Genomic DNA, 19,237 nt, shown 5'->3' with positions numbered 1-19,237 from the left:
CCCCTTAGAAAAATTAATGAATTACTGTGCTGATAAACCTCTACGTTATTTGATTTTCAAACAGCTGAGCAAAACTGAACGTACTCTCTTTTCTTATTCTGATCATTAATAAAATGACACACAATATTTTTAGCGCAACGCAATCTGACTTTCAATAATCCCTACACAAGAATGGCCCTGACTAACAATAACCTATACCTTTCATGAATCACTTACCTCACAAAAATCTTCGTTATTAGAAGTACTGCAATACAGCGAGCGCCAATACTGCCAGCTAAATAAAAGATTCAAACTACGGAAGTCACTAACTATTGATAGGCACAGTTAGCAAATGAAAGATTTTGATAGAGAACAAACAATGTATTTACCTTAATAGTGTTCAAAAGTCATAACATATATATCAGTTCATGACATGCACTCTTACAAATTTACTGTCTCTGATGGACACAATGGAACAAAAATCTTCGTTTTCACGACGTCCAGTTTTACAAATTTCCTATTTCTGACGGACACACGTCCAGATCATCCGCTCTCATAGCTCCGCCATCTCTCTCCCCACATCCACCGCTGCTGGCGGCTCACCTCCAACTGCGCAACGCTACGCGCTGTTCACATCCCAGCACTGCAATAGCGACTATTCCAACAATGCCACCCAGCCACAGACTGCACACAGCACAGCCAGTGATTTTCATACAGAGCGCTACGTGGCGTTACCAACATAAAAACCTAAAGAGCCTACTTACAATGTCTTCTCTCTTCCTAATGGCTCCGAATACCGGAACAATAGTCTAGAATCCGCCGCAGCAACGTTTTGTACGCGATTCTCTGTCACCAAATCTAGATATTTCATGCACGTTGCCTAAAACTAAATTCAGCTAATTGTCCCGTACCACATAGCTTCTTAGTATTGCTGGTAAAAGCAGATTTGATAGTACAAGATGCTCCTACGTAATTTTGTAATCACATACTATCGAACTTTTTGTCTTTATCGTGAGCATTTATCTTAGTTTTATCCACATTTAAAGAGCGCTGGCACTCCATTTAAGACGATGCGCCGCAGGCAAGTAGTTTGTGCTCTTCTGGCTGTGCAGCATAGGTGGTGGCGGCGCACGTTTGGAAGCAGCCATAAAGAGAGCCCGCGGCCCGGGCCGGCGGGACTTTGCCAATAAAAGCACCGCAGCTCCGCCGCAGCCGCCGCCGTCGTCGTTTTTCGAGTTTGCGCGGCCGCCCCTCCGCTCGCACGCGGACGTCTGAGACAATAATTATTGTGGCGGGGGAAAGAGGCTCTGATCAGAGACGGCTGCTCAGGTGGTGGGGGGTGGCGTAGGGAGGGGAGGGGGCAACCAGCGAGGCTAACCGCGAAGCCGCCAAACCCGTCCGCGGGCGGCGGGCTCGTCTTTTTGCCGGGTGCAAGGTCGCGGGACCAGGGTCCGCGCCCCGACCTCCGGCGCGTCCTACGCTCGCGCTGGCCGTAACCGCCGGCAAATCAACAGCGGCTCCGTTGTGGGCGGCAGCGGACCTGCCTGGACCCGAACTGGGCCCAGCTGCCGTAGGGCACCAAACTAGCTCCGTGCTACTTTTGGACTCTGACTCTCGTCCTTCATTCATTTCTCCTGCGTTGTTCTAAATTTGCTTGTGGTTCAGAAAGGCTCCCTCGATTTAATATTTCTATATCTATCAGTTTAAGTCACGGCTGCAAAATACTAACACGAATTCTTTACAGACGAATGGAAAAACTGGTAGAAGCCGACTCGGGGAAGATCAATTTGGATTTCGTAGAAATGTTGGAACACGTGAGGCAATACTAACCCTACGACTTATCTTAGAAAATATATTAAAAGAAAGGCAAACCTATGTTTCTAGCATTTGTAGACTTGGAGAAAGCTTTTGACAATGTTGACTGGAATACTCTCTTTCAAATTCTAAAGGTGTCAGGGGTAAAATACAGGGAGCGAAAGGCTATTTGCAATTTGTACAGAAACCAGATGGCAGTTATAAGAGTCGAGGGGCACGACAGGTAAGCAGTGGTTGGGAAGGGAGTGAGACAGGATTGTAGCCTATCCCCGATGTTATTCAAATGGTTCAAATGGCTCTGACCACTATCGGACTTAACTTCTGAGGTCATCAGTGCCCTAGAATTTAGAACTAAGGACATCACATACATCCATGCCCGAGGCAGGAATCCAATTTGCGACCGTAGCGGTCGCACGGTTCTAGACTGCAGCGCATAGAACCGCTTGGTCACTCTGTCCGAACCTATATTATTCAATCTGTATATTGAGCAAGCAGTAAAGGAAACAAAAGAAACACTCGGAGTAGGAATTAAAATCCATGGAGAAGAAAAAAAAACTTTGAGGTTCGCCGATGACATGGTAATTCTGTCTGAGACAGCAATGCACTTGGAAGTTGAACGGAATGGATAGTGTCTTGAAAGGAGGATATAAGATGAACATCAACAAAAGCAAAACGAGGATAATGGAATGCAGTCGAACTAAATCGGGTGATGCTCAGGGAATTAGATTAGCGAATGAGACACGTAAAGTAGTAAAGGAGTTTAGCTATTTGGGGAGCAAAATAACTGATGATGGTCGAAATAGAGAGGATATAAAATGTAGACTGGTCATGGCAAGGAAAGCGTTTCTGAAGAAGAGAAATTTGTTAACATCGAGTATAGATTTGTGTCAGGAAGTCGTTTCTGAAAGTATTTGTATGGAGTGTAGCCATGTATGAAAGCGAAACGTTAACGATAAATAGTTTAGACAAAAAGAGAATAGAAGCTTTCGAAATGTGGTGCTACAGGAGAATGCTGAAAGTTAGATGGGTAGATCACATAGCTAATGAGGAGGTACTGAATAGAATTGGAGAGAAGAGAAATTTGTGGCACAACTTGTCTAGAAGAAGGGATCGGTTGGTAGGACATATTCTGAGGCATCAAGGGATCACCAATTTAGCATTGGAGGGGAGTGTGGAGGGTAAAAATCGTAGAGGGAGACCAAGAGATGAATACACTAAACAGATTCAGAAGGATGTAGGTTGCAGTAGGTACTGGGAGATGAAGAAGCTTGCACAGGATAGAGTAGCATGGAGAGCTGTATCAAACTAGTCTCTGGACAGAAGACCACAACAAAGTATCCTTAACGTGAATGATGAAAGAAATTTAGGGTCAATTTTTACGTACACCTCTAAACTAAAAGTTTATCTATGTGCCCGTTGTAAGTTGTTGCTTCGTATGGTTGCCGCAAGGTGGTCTCACTGGCGAAGCTGGATCATGCGTCACCCGAATGTACTTTGTGTCTAGATTTATTCCAATGTCAGTTGTAAACTTACACTGACCAGATATGACAAAAGAAAAACCATTAAATGTAAGACCCCGAGTTACAGCAGATGCTACTTCTTTTCAGTTGTGCAACTCATACTACTGAAAAATTCGCAAAACGTGTTTGGAGCACACAACACACGCAGTGTAATAGTAGTATTGTTAATGTGCTATAGGATTTCCTCTACTTAGAAAACGTGAGTGGTGTAGAATAGGATGTAGTTGGAATCGTAGTTTGCCTTAGAAGGCATTGAACAATTATACAAGTATAGCGCATCGTACCAGTGACAGTAAGCGTAGCTACACTAAAATAAACCCAGTCAATACTCCTGCTAACTCTAGGACTAGACTCCAGTTGTGACCGTAAGTCCTTTCCAGGCACTCACGTAACCACCGGGTTGATGAAGAGAATCTGAAGTTTAGCTTCTTCTCCTTCTGTTTATCTTTATTCAACTGTTAGTTCTTTCAAGTCCGACAGATAGTTTTTGGTGACGATGTTAATCTTGAGCATAATAATAGCTTGTATAATGTGTATTTTTCAGACACATGATGTAGACTGCATACCGTTTTAGATAATTAGGCCACATGTTTATGGGTGTTGAGATGGTTACAACACGACAGATAAAGATGTTCTGCGTTCTACGTTTCGACCGGTACAAATCAGTTGCTGCGCTGCGCCAGTAATTTCAGGGCACGCGTTCTTTTTAGTTTGGACAAGTCTCACGGTAACTCGTATGTGCTCGATCTAGACGGCCTCTCTGTGCCTCCCTATCCATAAACTTCGAGTGAACTGCGACGGCACTTAATAACAGCAGTGAATGCTTTAGCTGCAGAAATGTTGGCTGAAGTATGGGACTAGTCTACTACGTCTGTATGTTCGACGTACGACTGGTGTGGGTTACACAGATCATCTGTGAAAAGTAAATAAAAACTTCGATCCCAAATGGAATTGTAAAATGTATCTCAAGGTTGTACGTGCACGTATGTAACAGATATAACGATGTAAAATCGGATGATCCTTATTAAAATAAAAGCTTGGCAGTCCTACAAGTAAGTTAAAATTTACTCCCGCTCTAGCTTTAGTCATGGAGAAAGTCTTCCGAAATAGCTTTAGTCATGGCGAAAGTCTTCCGAAATCTTCTGGAAAGACCCTCTCTTTGAAACTCAGACCATACGACGTAAAATATGACACAATTATTTCCAAACCAACATCATAATTTAAGATGATCCTACTTGCGTGACCATCTCGTAACTAAGAGTGGTCTATGAAGAGACACTTTCAAGACCTATTCAGAAGTACTGAGTCTTTGGTGTGATCCCAGTTACTACTAAGGATTTGAATAAAAATTACCTGTTATGGCTACCGAAGGCTTTCAGTATAACAAATCATACTAATTTAGCCAATGACTTGGTGAAAAAGTGGCAGAGAAGCGGACAGAGGCTAAGCATACTTTTTACCTTCTTGAACTTTAGAAGGGTTACTGGCCCTCAAAGTAGAAGCAACAGGAATGATCAGCAGGTAGAAGATTCAGAAATCTGCTGCAAAACATGCAGTCATACAAAAATAACAAAAGTGGAGTGTAGCATGAAAACAGCAGAAAGGCTGATGAGTTATAAGAAGAAGACCCTAAAACTGGAGGAGGAATTTAAAAAGAATCGTTTGCGAGTATGAAATGAGAGTATTACTGTTTGCAGAGGGCCAAGTATTTTTAGAAAATTTAGTGTCTGAGTACCAGGAGAAGAGTAGGGGTATAATTTTTTTTAAAGCAGTATGTGGCCTTAGTCGCACAAGGGTGAGACTTAAAGACCATGGATAGAACTCTTATAAACATAACCCGATATAGTGACGCTCGGCAGTAGATAGAACTCAAGACATTATTCTTAATGGAACAAAATCGACAGATAAAAGGTAATTTTGCGAGTACACTAACGGAGAGTTATAAAGATAATGTGGGCATGTCCGTGACATATTGGTGAGTGATATTTGACTTGGCCGAGCGGTTCTAGGCGCTACAGTCTGGAACCGCAACACCGCTACGGTCGCGGGTTCGAATACTGCCTCGGGCATGGATTGTGTGGTGTCCTTATGTTAGTTAGGTTTAAGTAGCTCTACGTTCTAGGGGTGTGATGACCTCAGAAGTTAAGTCCCATAGTGCTTAGAACCATTTGAACCATCTGATATTTGATTACTTTTCTGTTAATATCTAGGAAATTTTTGAGAAGAGTACAAAAACATGCGAAATCAGAAGAAAGACTTCAGATTGTCTTCTGAAGAAACGAGCAGGCCCAGTTGTTTGTTCCGTGGTCTGGCTTGACCGCAGCAGGTCAATCACAGAGGCTCCACGGTAGGGAAGTGGATCCCCAGGGCACTGCAGCTCGTGGAAGCGGTTGCGATAAGCCCGTCCTCCACACTTTACCAGTGAATGCAGTTTTCCCATTTGAAGGAAGATGCCGCTAATTCAGTGCAAGTCCCTAGAGAATAACAACTGTGCACGAAGAATTTTATACAGGTCTCGGAACAGGTCTCCTGGCGCTGCTCCGCCTGCGTGAGAACATTCATTTCCTTTTCTTACAAATCTCGTTACCCAAACAACTGTGAGTTGCCCACCACTGTGTTTACCGCAGAGCGCTCTACCATTGAGTGGAACCCGGCTGACAGCTGGTATCAATCTTTTGCGTGCTATGATGCGTTCCGTAACCCAAGAATGGGAAATGTCTGTAGTTTTCCCTCTTTCCGCGTAAATGAAGCGAAATTCTCATGGGTCACTGTGGAAATCGCTGTGTCTCCTTATTTCCCTGCAGAGTTTTTCAAAAAGTCGGGAGCTGACGTTTGATTGAGAAAAATTTGGGCATTTGTGGGCCTTCGATGCGCGGAGAGAGAGTCTTGCGGCCACAGAGGGAAAAAGACTTCTGGTCTTGGCGCCAACTGGGGCGAACATTCAGCAAGTGTGACATTTCAGGTTACTGCTCACAATTTGCAGGGGCTTGCTACGCAACGAGTTGCCTGATTAATTCATCATTGGTTCGTGGGTCTTGGACGCCTTTACTCTGCGTTTGTGAGTTGCCCAGATTAGTTAAGTTTGTAGCGTTTGCCAGGCAATCTTCCATGTACTAGGTGTACCGGTATGAAATGAGCGTTAAGATACAAATATGTCGATAGCGCACATTTGTTGTGAACGAGCCTTAATTTTTTTTTATTTGGTTGAGATGACATCTCTCAAAGATATTTAGTATACATGAAGTCATGGAACAAAGAACATCATATGTTTTCATCGTGTTAACAATGCCGAATTTTGTACCAGAAAGTGATGATTTGAAAAAAGTGCTGCAGAGTCGCATCGAATGCTTGTCGAGGAATATGGCGATCATGCTCTATCAGAAGCAACATGCAAAAGATGGTTTCAACGGTTCAGAAGTAATGATTTTGATGTAAAAAATGAAAAACGTGGAAGACCACCAAAAAAGTTCGAGGACGCCGAATTGCAAGCAATATTGGGTGAAGATGATACTTTGAGTCAGAAGCAAATGACAGCAATGCTAAACGTTGCAGAACAATTTCTGACCGTTTGAAAGCTATGGGAAAGGTCCAAAGGTTTGGAAAATGGGTGCCACATGAATTGAGTGAAAGACAGATGGAAAACCGAAAAACCATTTTTCAAATTTTGCTTCAAAGACATGAAAGAAAATCAATTTTGCATCGTATTGTTACTGGCGTAGAAAAATGGATTTATTTTAAGAATCCTAAACGGGAAGAATCATAGGTTAATCCGGGACAACCATCAACTTCGACTGCAAAACCAGATCGATTCGGCAAGAAGACAATGCTCTGTGTTTGGTGGGATCAGATAGGTGTGGTGTATCATGAGCTTCTAAACCCGGTGGAACTGTGAACACTAATCGCTACAGACAACAAATGATCAATTTGAACTATGCATTGATCGAAAAAAGACCAGAATGGGCCAGAAGACATGGCAAAGTTTTTTTTTTTTTTTTTCACACAGTGCACCTGCACACAAAGCAAAACTGGTTCAGGATACAATCAAAACACTTGGCTGGGAGCTGCTACCACACCCACCGTATTCACCAGACTTGGCCCCTTCCGACTACCATTTGGTTTCGTCAATGGGACACGCATAGGCCACTATACGCCCTCTCTCAAAGTCCGTCAACTGCACATACGGTTCACGTCCACGCTGTCGCGGCATGCTACCAGAGTTAAAGATTGCGATGGAGCTCCGTATGCCACGGCAAACTGGCTGACACTGACGGCGGCGGTGCACAAATGCTGCGCAGCTAGCGCCATTCGACGGCCAACACCGCGGTTCCTGGTGTGTCCGCTGTGCCGTGCGTGTGATCATTGCTTGTACAGCTCTCTCGCAGTGTCCGGAGCAAGTATGGTGGGTCTGACACACCGGTGTCAGTGTGTTCTTTTTTCCATTTCCAGGAGTTTACTTCATTTCGAAGGTCGGAGGATGGCAAGGAGTGTCGATCTTCAATAGAACCTTGCCTCCTGAAACACGGTGGTGCTAAAACCAATCCTCAGATTGATAATAGATTTACAACCTCATATTAGTGCAACACCTAGCAAAAAAAAAAAAAAAAAAAAAAAGGTTAAGCATCCTTATGAGGAGGAGGAAACTAATGGAAATACCACGGGTTGAGAGGGCATGTAATGTCATTTCAATGAGTAAAAATTCGATTGAGATTTATAATGAAAGTAATAGCACCAGCCCACTAATGGCTATATTTTGCCTTTCCCCAGGGATGGGTTCATGCACTGATTCGGTTCGGAATAGTCTCTTAAAGCTGTTGTATCCACTCGTGAGGCAAGCTCTCCCACGACTACTATAACTGGTTCTCGACATCCTGGCTACTGACACTGTGACGGAGACGACGCTGGGCTGGTCCCACACATTTCCCGGCCGGCCGAAGGGTGGCCGTACGGTTCTAGGCGCTGCAGTCTGGAACCGCGAGACCGCTACGGTCGCAGGTTCGAATCCTGCCTCGGGCATGTATGTGTGTGATGTCCTTAGGTTTTTTTTGTCATCTGTCTACTGACTGGTTTGATGCGGCCCGCCACGAATTCCTTTCCTGTGTTAACCTCTTCATCTCAGAGTAGCACTTGCAACCTGCGTCCTCAATTATTTGCTTGACGTATTCCAATCTCTGTCTTCCTCTACAGTTTTTGCCCTCTACAGCTCCCTCTAGTACCATGGAAGTCATTCCCTCGTGTCTTAGCAAATGTCCTATCATCCTGTCCCTTCTCCTTATCAGTGTTTTCCACATATCCCTTTCCTCTCCGATTCTGCGTAGAACCACCTCATTCCTTACCTTATCAGTCCACCTAATTTTCTACATTCGGCTATAGCACCACATCTCAAATGCTTCGATTCTCTTATGTTCCGGTTTTCCCACAGTCCATGTTTCACTACCATACAATGCTGTACTCCAGACGTACATCCTCAGAAATTTCTTCCTCAAATTAAGGCCTGTATTTGATATTAGTAGACTTCTCTTGGCCAGAAATGCCTTTTTTGCCATAGCGAGTCTGCTTTTGATGTCCTCATTGCTCCGTCAGTCATTGGTTATTTTACTGCCTAAGTAGCAGAATTCCTTAACTTCATTGACTTCGTGACCATCAATCCATATGTTAAGTTTCTCGCTGTTCTCATTTCTACTACTTCTCATTATCTTCGTATTTCTCCGATTTACTCTCAAACCATACTGTGTACTCATTAGACTGTTCATTCCGTTCAGCAGATCATTTAATTCTTCTTCACTTTCACTCAGGATAGCAATGTCATCAGCGAATCGTATCATTGATATCCTTTCACCTTGTATTTTAATTCCACTCCTGAACCTTTCTTTTATTTCCATCATTCCTTCCTCGATGTACAGAGTGAAGAGTAGGGGCGAAAGGCTACAGCCTTGTCTTACACCCTTCTTAATACGAGCACCTCGTTCTTGATCGTCCACTCTTATTATTCTCTCTTGGTTGTTGTACATATTGTGTATGACCCGTCTCTCACTACAGCTTACCCCTACTTTTTCAAAATCTTGAACAGCTTGCACCAATTTATATTGTCGAACGCTTTTTCCAGGTCGACAAATCCTGTGAACGTGTGAACGTGTCTTGATTTTTCTTTAGCCTTGCTTCCATTATTAGCCGTAACGTCAGAATTGCCTCTCTCGTGCCTTTACTTTTCCTAAAGCCAAACTGATCGTCACCTAGCTCATTCTCAATTTTCTTTTCCATTCTTCTGTATATTATTCTTGTAAACAGCTTCGATGCATGAGCTGTTAAGCTGATTGTGCGATAATTCTCGCACTTGTCAGCTCTTGCTGTCTTCGGAATCTTGTGGACGATGCTTTCCCGAAAGTCAGATGGTATGTCACCAGACTCATATATTCTACACACCAACGTGAATAGTCGTTTTGTTGCCACTTCCCCTAATGATTTTAGAAATTCTGATTGAATGTTATCTATCCCTTCTGCCTTATTTGACCGTAAGTCCTCCAAAGCTCTTTTAAATTCCGATTCTAATACTGGATCCCCTGTCGCTCCTAAATCGATCCTGTTTCTTCTTCTATCACATCAAACAAATCTTCACCCTCATAGAGGCTTTCAGTGAATTCTTTCCACCTATCTGCTCTCTCCTCTGCATTTAACAGTGGAATTCCCGTTGCGCTCTTAATGTTACCCCCGTTGCTTTTAATGTCACCAAAGGTTGTTTTGACTTTCCTGTGTGCTGAGTCTGTCCTTCCGACAATCATATCTCTTTCGATGTCTTCACATTTTTCCTGCAGCCATTTCGTCTTAGCTTCCCTGCACTTCCCATTTATTTCATTCCTCAGCGACTTGTATTTCTGTATTCCTGATTTTCCCAAAACGTGTTTGTACTTCCTCCTTTCATCAATCAAGTGAAGTATTTCTTCTGTTACCCATGGTTTCTTCGCCTCTACCTTCTTTGTACCTATGTTTTCCTTCCCAACTTCTGTGATGGCCCTTTTTAGAGACGTCCATTCCTCTTCAACTGTGTTGCCTACTGCGCTATTCCTTATTGCTGTATCTATAGCGTTAGAGAACTTCAAACGTATCTCGTCATTCCTTAGAACTTCCGTATCCCACTTCTTAGCGTATTGATTCTTCCTGACTAATGTCTTGAACTTCAGCCTACTCTTCATCACTACTATATTGTGATCTGAGTCTATATCAGCTCCTGGGTACGCCTTACAATCCAGTATCTGATTTCGGATTTTCTGTCTGACCATGATGTAATCTAATTGAAATCTTCCCGTATCTCCCTGCCTTTTCCAAGTATACCTCCTCCTCTTGTGATTCTTGAACAGGGTATTCGCTATTACTAGCTGAAACTTGTTACAGAACTCAATTAGTCTTTCTCCTCTTTCATTCCTTGTCCCAAGCCCATATTCTCCTGTAACCTTTTCTTCTACTCCTTCCCTACAAATGCATTCCAGTCGCACATGACTATTAGATTTTCGTCCCCCTTTACATGCTGCATTACCCTTTTAATATCCTCATACACTTTCTCTATCTGTTCATCTTGAGCTTGCGACGTCGGCACGTATACCTGAACTATCGTTGTCGGTGTTGGTCTGCTGTCGATTCTCATTAGAACAACCCGGTCACTGAACTGTTCACAGTAACACACCCTGTGCCCTACCTTCCTATTCATAACGAATCCTACACCTGTTATACCATTTTCTGCTGCTGTTGATATTACCCAATACTCATCTGACCAGAAATCCTTGTCTTCCTTCCACTTCACTTCACTGACTCGTACTATATCTAGATTGAGCCTATGAATTTCCCTTTTCAGATTTTCTAGTTTCCCTACCACGTTCAAGCTTCTGACATTCCACGCCCCGACTCGTAGAACATTATCCTTTCGTTGATTATTCAATCTTTTTCCATGGTAACCTCCCCCTTGGCAGTCCCCTCCCGGAGATCCCAATGGGGGACTATTCCGGAATCTTTTGCCAATGGAGAGATCATCATGCCACTTCTTCAACTACAGGCCACTTGTCCTGTGGATACACGTTACGTGTCTTTAATGCAGTGGTTTCCATTGCCTTCTGCATCCTATGTCGTTGATCATTGCTGATTCTTCCGCCTTTAGGGGCAATTTCCCACCCCTAGGACAAGAGAGTGCCCGGAACCTCTATCCGCACCTCCGCCCTCTTTGACAAGGCCGTTAGCAGACTGAGGCTGACTTCATATGCCGGAAGTCTGTGGCCGCCAATGCTGATTATTTATCAAAATTTGGGCAGTGGCGGGGATCGAGCCCGGGACCGAAGACGTTTTGATTATGAATCAAAGACGCTACCACTTTTTTTTTTTTTTTTTTTTTTTTTTTTTTTTTTTTTTTTTTTTTTTTTCGACCGAGACTCGAACTCGGGACCTTTGCCTTTCGCGGGCAAGTGCTCTACCAACTTTTTTTTTTTTCTACCCCCTTTTTTTTATTTTTATTTTTTTTTATTTTTTTATTTTTTTTTCCACCGCCATGAATTGCTTTGTTCGACAAAAAGAAAATAATTTTTATTCAATAATCTAACTAATTTGTCAATGATAATGTAGGTTTGGGAAACTTTCTGAATAACTGGTGGAATAACAAAAGAAAATGATACAGAAGAAAAGAAAGTGCCGGAAGTCCGAGCCCTAACCTTTTTTTTTTTTTTTGAGAATGCATAAAAAAAACAAGGCAGCCATGTGCAAAAAGTTGCCAATAAAGTGAACTAAAAAGGGCCATCTTGCTCGCCGCGGTCACATTGCTAGGCGGGCGGCCAGGAACGGGCGGTCGTCATTACATTGGACATCACCAGCCACCAATCGTTGGAGCGCCCGGGGCCGCTGCACACAGTCAGAGACTGTTTCTGTTACCATAGGGGAATCGTGGAAAGATCATATCTACAAGTTAACGTCTTCTCACACCCGGCACACCCCAGCTGGGTGGTGGGTCCATGAATGACGAACCCAAATAGTTCGCAAAAAGGTTCCGGTAATCCTGTCTGTTCGTTAAGACCAGAAACTCGTCGATCGTATAGTACCATAAATCGAGGACGTCTTTGTCTCCATCGCGGTATATGTAGTGTATCGCCATTCCTCGTACCCAATTAACCGCATTCATCCGGGTCATAGGGAAATAGACAGCGTCGGGATGAAAGAGTTCTTGGGGTAAAATCGAAACGTAGGGGCGGCGGAGCAGGAAAGCCAGGATCTGGCGGATCAGTTTCCAGCACTCACGCGCGGGGCCACAGTTCAGTCTATGTTCGTCCGTGTCTAACGTCGTGCAACGGGGGCACACAGGGTCGTCAATTAGGTGAATGGCATGCAGCCGTTGTCGGGTTGGAAGTTTCTCGTTAACGACCACATACCACGTCGACCGCACGAAAGTAGACAGGAACGGCGCGTGGATGGTTCGCCATACCCGTGGCCAGTCGACCGTAGGGTGGCGCCGTACAATGTCGTTATCCGGAGTCCAGTGCTGGAGAGCACTATAATACGTCTTCGCTGTCGGATTCCGTGTCTCCGATATAACCCGCAACACATAGCTATGCTCTACGAAAAACGTTCTAATATGTGACAGCGAGGGCGATAAATGTCCAACTGGTACCGGTGGGTACAGCGTACGTGGGGCCACTTCTTCAATCAGTAGGCCGGGGAGACTGGCTTTTGGTGAAAGCCAGAGTCGCCTCATGGAACGGAGATACAGTGCCAGCGCTCTGTGCTTGACGTGAGTGAGTCCAACACCGCCTTTGTCGAAGGGTAAAGTAAGCGTAACAAAACGGATCTTGAAAACAGCACCATCGTTCACCACGTGTCCAAACACTGCCTGTATCCTGGAAGCCATCGTGTCCGTTATCGGCAGTACATGGGCGTAATAGTTAAGGTGAGAAGCCATGTACACATTGACGTATTGGGCGCGTTGCAAAATGTTCAATGATCTGAATTTATTGAGACGAGCCTCTAAACGGAGTCGTCGTAAGACCATACGATACGTAAAGGCCGCCGTACGTTGTATTTGTCGATGGAGTGATATCCCTAAACACTTGAGCATCGGGACCTTTGTCAGAGGTACGGCCAGACCTGCAGGCATTCCTCGTCCTACCTCCATGTAGCGTGATTTCCGAAGGTTGAGCACACTGCCTGCCACCGCCCCATACTGGTGGAGCCAGGAAAACGCCGTGTGTATTTCGTCACTAGACCGTGCTAAGAACATCACATCGTCGGCGTATGCACCACATCGAAAGGTTACGGAACGGAGGGTAAGTCCTTCTAAGCGTCGCCGTAGTCCGTGAAGAGCTGGTTCGAGGGCAACGGCGAAGAGCATGGCAGAAAGAGGACAACCCTGCCGGACGGACCTGTTGACACGGACGGGGGCGGACCGACAGCCGTTGATCATAATCCTCGTGACAGCTCCATGGATCAATCGAAGCACAACAGACGTCGTCAGACGCGGGACACCGATGTGTTCCATAACAGCACGCAGGAAACCATGGTTAACGCGGTCGAAAGCATGGTCGAAGTCCAGCGCAACAAGAGCGCCTTGGAGGCGGCAAGTTTGCATGAGCGCCACCACGTCTCTATAGGTGCTTAAAGTCGTAAACACATTAGTGTCGCCCCCGAGGCAGGTTTGATCAGTGTGAATGGCCGCCATTACCGTAGGTTTGAGCCTCTCACGGAGCATGCGTGTCAACAGCTTATAGTCGGTGTTTAGCATTGTCAACGGGCGAAAATCAAGAGGGCGACGGCCTCCGCCGGGTTTGGACACAGGGATCAAGAGCCCCTCAGTAAAGTCAGATGGTACCTGAAAATCGGCGTCCAGGAGTTCACTGTACATCCTGACCCACATTGGGCCCATGAGATCAAAGAACCGCTTGTAAAATTCAAGAGGGAGGCCGTCAGGGCCAGGCGTTTTGTTGGGAGAGCCACGCAACAGAGCCTCTCGCAGTTCTTCCAAAGTCACCGCCGACAAGAGCGTAGCATCATCTTGTAGGTTCCGAGAGACTGGTAGGTCAGATAGGACTTCCCTGACCCCTACATTCATGTGGGACTCCCTCTCGTAAAGAAGTTTATATGACTCTGTGAACGCTCGGACGATATCCATTTGTGCGTCAACGCATCGCCCATCCTCCGTCTCAACCTCGGTAATGAGCTGCCTCTTGCGTCTTCGGCGTTCTTGAATGATATGGTGGAGGGAAGGTCGTTCACCACGAACATCATCAGTCGTTCTCGCTCGCACCCGCACACCCGCAAGACGTACGGCGTTGATACGAAGCAATTGTGCCTTGACGCGTTGTACTGCTGATTGTCGCTCTGGCGACGGCGGTTGTACACCCAGTTCGCGGAGCGCAGTATAGTAAAAATCAGTAGTCGCAGTATACCAGCGCGCTCGGTCGCGTCCATAGCTGACTAATGTTCGGCACAGTGCGGGTTTTGCACACCGTAACCACCATTGAAGTACAGAACGGTAGGCGGGTAAACGCCTGTGGCAATTGCTCCACGTGGACTCGACTGCGCGTCTGCAATTTATCTCATCAAGAAGGGCCACATTGAGGCGCCACGGACCCCTACTTCGGCGGACGCGCTGGCGGGGAAGGGTGAGAGTACACACATATGCGAGGTGATCCGTGAACGCTGCCGGCCACATCTCAGCGTCGACAACGGCCGATCGTAGGCCGCGGGTGACGTAGACTCGATCCAAACGGCTCGCGGAGTGACTAGTAAAGTAGGTGTGTGCTCGACGGTCGCCGTGTTGGATGATCCAGGTGTCCAACAAGGCCAAGTCCTGTACAAGTGCCTGGAGTGCCGGGCAGGTGGTATAGTGTGGCTCCTGGTCGGATGGGCGGAGCACACAATTAAAATCGCCGCCTACTACCAAGTGGTCGGTATTGCCCTGGAAGAGCGGGGCTATATCTTCGGCAAAAAAGGTGCGCCGTTCTCTCCTTTTGCCGGTGCCTGAAGGAGCATATAAGTTCACCAGACGTACTGTACCAATCGTGAGTGCGACCCCCCGGGCCGACGGTAAATAGGAGACATCAGTGGCCATTATCCCTTCCCGCAGTAGAATCGCCGTACCTCCGCCGCCCACATCTGCAGGCATAGTGTAGGCGTCATATCCGTAGGCATCGAGACAGAGTCCTGATCGGACTTCTTGAAGGAAAACAACGTCCAGATCCGCAGCGCGCAACGTATCCTTCAGCATACGGGTCTTGACATCAGATGTAATGCCATTGACGTTGATCGTGGCGAGGCGGTATGCCTGTTCCATCAAGTCTCGGGAGGTGACCATGGTATGACAGGAGGGCAGTAATCGTGACGTGGAGCGCCGGTCTTGCGAAGTGCTAGGCAGCGACGAGAGGTGCTCATGCCGCCCTAGGCGTCTGTCGCCGGCCGCGTAGACGCTGCCATCGGCATCGGTGCATCGTCTTGGTCCTGAAACGCATCCTGCAACTCCATCTCCTGCGCCCAGTCGCCCAGGGACGTTGACACCACTGGATCTCGAGAGGCAGACGGAGGCAAGGGTGCATCCCCGGTGTCGGAGCTGCGGTGATCTCCCGCATCCCCATGTGGTCCAGACGCAGCGGTAGTGGGAGAAGACGTCGAACCGTGTGAGACGGTAGGGTCGCCTGTGTCGGCGCGGTGGAGCGGTTGAGGCACCTCGTCATCCAGCGGTATCGCCTCGGGCTGTTCTACGTCGTCGGTTGTCTTGCGCCGCTTCTTATGACGCTTGGGTGATTTCTGCTTACGCTGCCGCGCCTCTGTTTCCGACGTAGGGCAAGGGGAGGACGCTGCATCCTGTGCTTCAACTTCCATCGCACCGTCGGCGAGCCGTTGTGACGGTGCGCCAGGGTCCGACGAAAGGACATCAGTAGCATCAGCACTGAAAGACGCTTGGGGCTCCGTGGAAGCTACTGCAGGGTCCTCCAAAGCTCGCACCAATACAGTGGGGTCGTCATATACAGCCGGCGTCTCCCGTCTCGCCGCCGCAACATACGTAATCGGCAGAGAGGTCGGTGTCGGCGGACGAATCTGGTCGGTCGAGGGTGTCTGCACGAGACGGCGTTGCAGGCATTCGGTACGCATGTGTCCCGTCTGGCCACAACCGGAGCAGGTTCTCGGCTGACCGTCGTAAATAATTATTGCCCTGCAACCAGCGATCGTGAGATACGAAGGAATATGGCGATGCAGGTCAAGACGGACTTGTCGCACCCCGTTAAGGACAGGGTAGGTGTCGAAGGTCTTCCATTTTTCGGCCGTGTGGCCGAGAACTGTTCCATAGGGTCGAAGAGCAAGGCTGACCAAATCCGCTGGAACTTCAAAAGGGAGCTCAAACACGCGCACATTTTGGATTCCCAATCCAGCACGTTCAAGCGTCACCACACCCACGTTTCCGTCTGAGTGGCAGAACCGATAACCTGCCGTCGAGCGTCTGAGAAGTTTGTCACATGCTTCGTCGTCAGTGAACTTAAGATATACTACGCTGGAGACAATAGATAAGTGGATACCGATCAGCTCGTTAGGATCCACATGTACCACATCGCGTAAAAAACGCTCTACTTCGTGGGCCTTGGGTCTAGAGTACGTAGTGTCGAACTGCAGCTTGATCGTGGCTTTCCGATACGAAAAAGCCATCGTGTGTCAGGAACGTGACGGCAATACGTAACACTAGCGCGCCGGCGCGGTAAACAACAACACACCCGGAAACACGACACGGAGCGGCCGGGACGTACCGCACCGCTCCACAGCCAAAGGCCGACTGGTTTAACTAGTTCTAAGTTCTAGGGGACTAATGACCTCAAACGTTGAGTCCCATAGAGCTCAGAGCCATTTGAGCCCACACATTTTCAATCTGAGACCGATATGGGGATCTTACTGTGCACACGGGACCACAACATTACGAAGACAGTCCACAAATGCAAATGCCATGTGTGGACGAGCATAGTCTTGTTTGCAAAACGGCGCGACGATACCGTCTCGTGACAAGTAAATCATGAGAAGTACCCATACGGGTTGCTGTGCATTTAAACGCGACGCTTCCGGGACGGGAAGGTACACTGGCCCTAAGTCTAGTCCACCCGGCGTATTAACTATACGGGCTCTCTACGCCGGCCGGCCTGGGTGTGGATTGTAGGTGGTTAGCCACATCATACTAGGGGAAAACCAGACTGGTTCCATTGTTTCGGCTTAACTGCGTGCTACACAAGGATTTAGCATACTTTCTCTTATTTGCACATCAAATTTACTCTGTATGCAGACAGACTGGGTACAGTACTTCTGTGGAAGGGGTGAATAGAATACAAAAGATGACCGTTGATGGTTGTCTCCTTAACCACTTACTCAGCATCATCACATGAGAACGAATGATGTCTGTGACGTACCGTCGGGGCTCAGAATTCTATCAACCTCTGCCAATCGCGACGTGAAGTCATACCCAATGGGCTGTTCACATCGTGACATCAAGAGTAAGAACGATGTGTCTCTGAAAAACATTGGAATAATCGGATCTCTTTCCACGTCGCCGCCAGACCCACTTAAGATGGTCATAAGGAACACTGCAGAATATCCCTTCATCGAAGCCATGTGTCAGCAGTCCATGAGTCCTCATCACGGAACAACTCCAAGCGCAACCGTTTGTGCTGTGGTATTAACTTTAGCCTAAACACGGGACGATAACTCCTTACTCCTGCTGCTGACAGTCTCTGATGAATGGTGCGGATGGAACAGAATTTTGCAGGGAGTCCATTACTTGTTGTTGGGCGACAGACGCAGATGTCAAGAGGCTACGACGTGCTTAGTGCATAATAGAGGAATCCTTCATTGTCGTGGTCAGACATGGTAGATCGGAATCTTAACGGCGAGTATCCCTTCCTTCACGTTCCCATGTTTCGTACATACTGCCCCTGTCACTTCTGTATGCACCACAAATCTGGATACTGCGCGATTTTTTGCAGCTAGCCAAATGAATGCCCACAATGTCGTCCCAGCCAGGTGCTGATAACCCTGTGTCACATGAGTACATGGCATTTCTGTATCCTTCACAGTTATCACTGTCTCACGCTGTTCAGTCTTCTCGTGTACACTAACAGGCCCGATAATAACACTAAATATGAGCAACGCTAAAAAGTAGTCTGAGGGCCGTTCTAGCTACCACAAAGAATTGCAACTCATACGAGCCAAAGGTGGATACGTGTTCGAAGTTACGCTGATATCCGACCATGCTGCACTTTCTCTGTCAGCCAGTGTACTTCACACTAACAGAGAACTGAAGAAAAAATGATGATACACAGAATGAATCAAAAAGAGCGAAGCAATAATTGAACAGCTGTAGCCAGTTTTAGGAAATGACAGTATCTTCGAAGCTACAAACCAAACACTTTACGATAGGTCTGTGGAACGTACAGTATCATATGGAGCAAAAGTGTAAAACTGACGAAGAAAATGTAAGAAAGGCCCAAATCTTTGGAAATGTACTGTGGAAAGTAAGAAAAAAGAGGCGCCAAAGTGGACAGGTAAAGAACGAAGACATGAAGATGATGGCCACTAACACAGAGCTGGAGAGATAACAAAAAATGGTTCAAATGGCTCTGAGTACTATGGGACTTAACTTCTGAGGTCATAAGTCCCCTAGAACTTAGTACAACTTAAACCTAACCAGCCTAAGGATATCACACACACGCATGCCCGAGGCAGTATTCGAACCTGCGACCGTAGCGGTCGCGCGATTCCAGACTGTAGTGCCTAGAACCACTCGGCCATCCCGGCCGGTGAGAGATAGCAAATTGATAGAATGGTATGGTCGAGTTGAAAGGATAGAAGTTAACAGAATACCTCAGAAAGCGTGAGAATGTTTCCTCCAGGAAGGCACGAAACACGCACACTTGAGAAAGAATTGTGTC

Source organism: Schistocerca gregaria, chromosome 2 (genome assembly GCF_023897955.1).
Source record: "Schistocerca gregaria isolate iqSchGreg1 chromosome 2, iqSchGreg1.2, whole genome shotgun sequence".
NCBI lineage: Eukaryota > Metazoa > Arthropoda > Insecta > Orthoptera > Acrididae > Schistocerca > Schistocerca gregaria.
Note: the sequence above shows the minus strand (reverse complement) of the source record.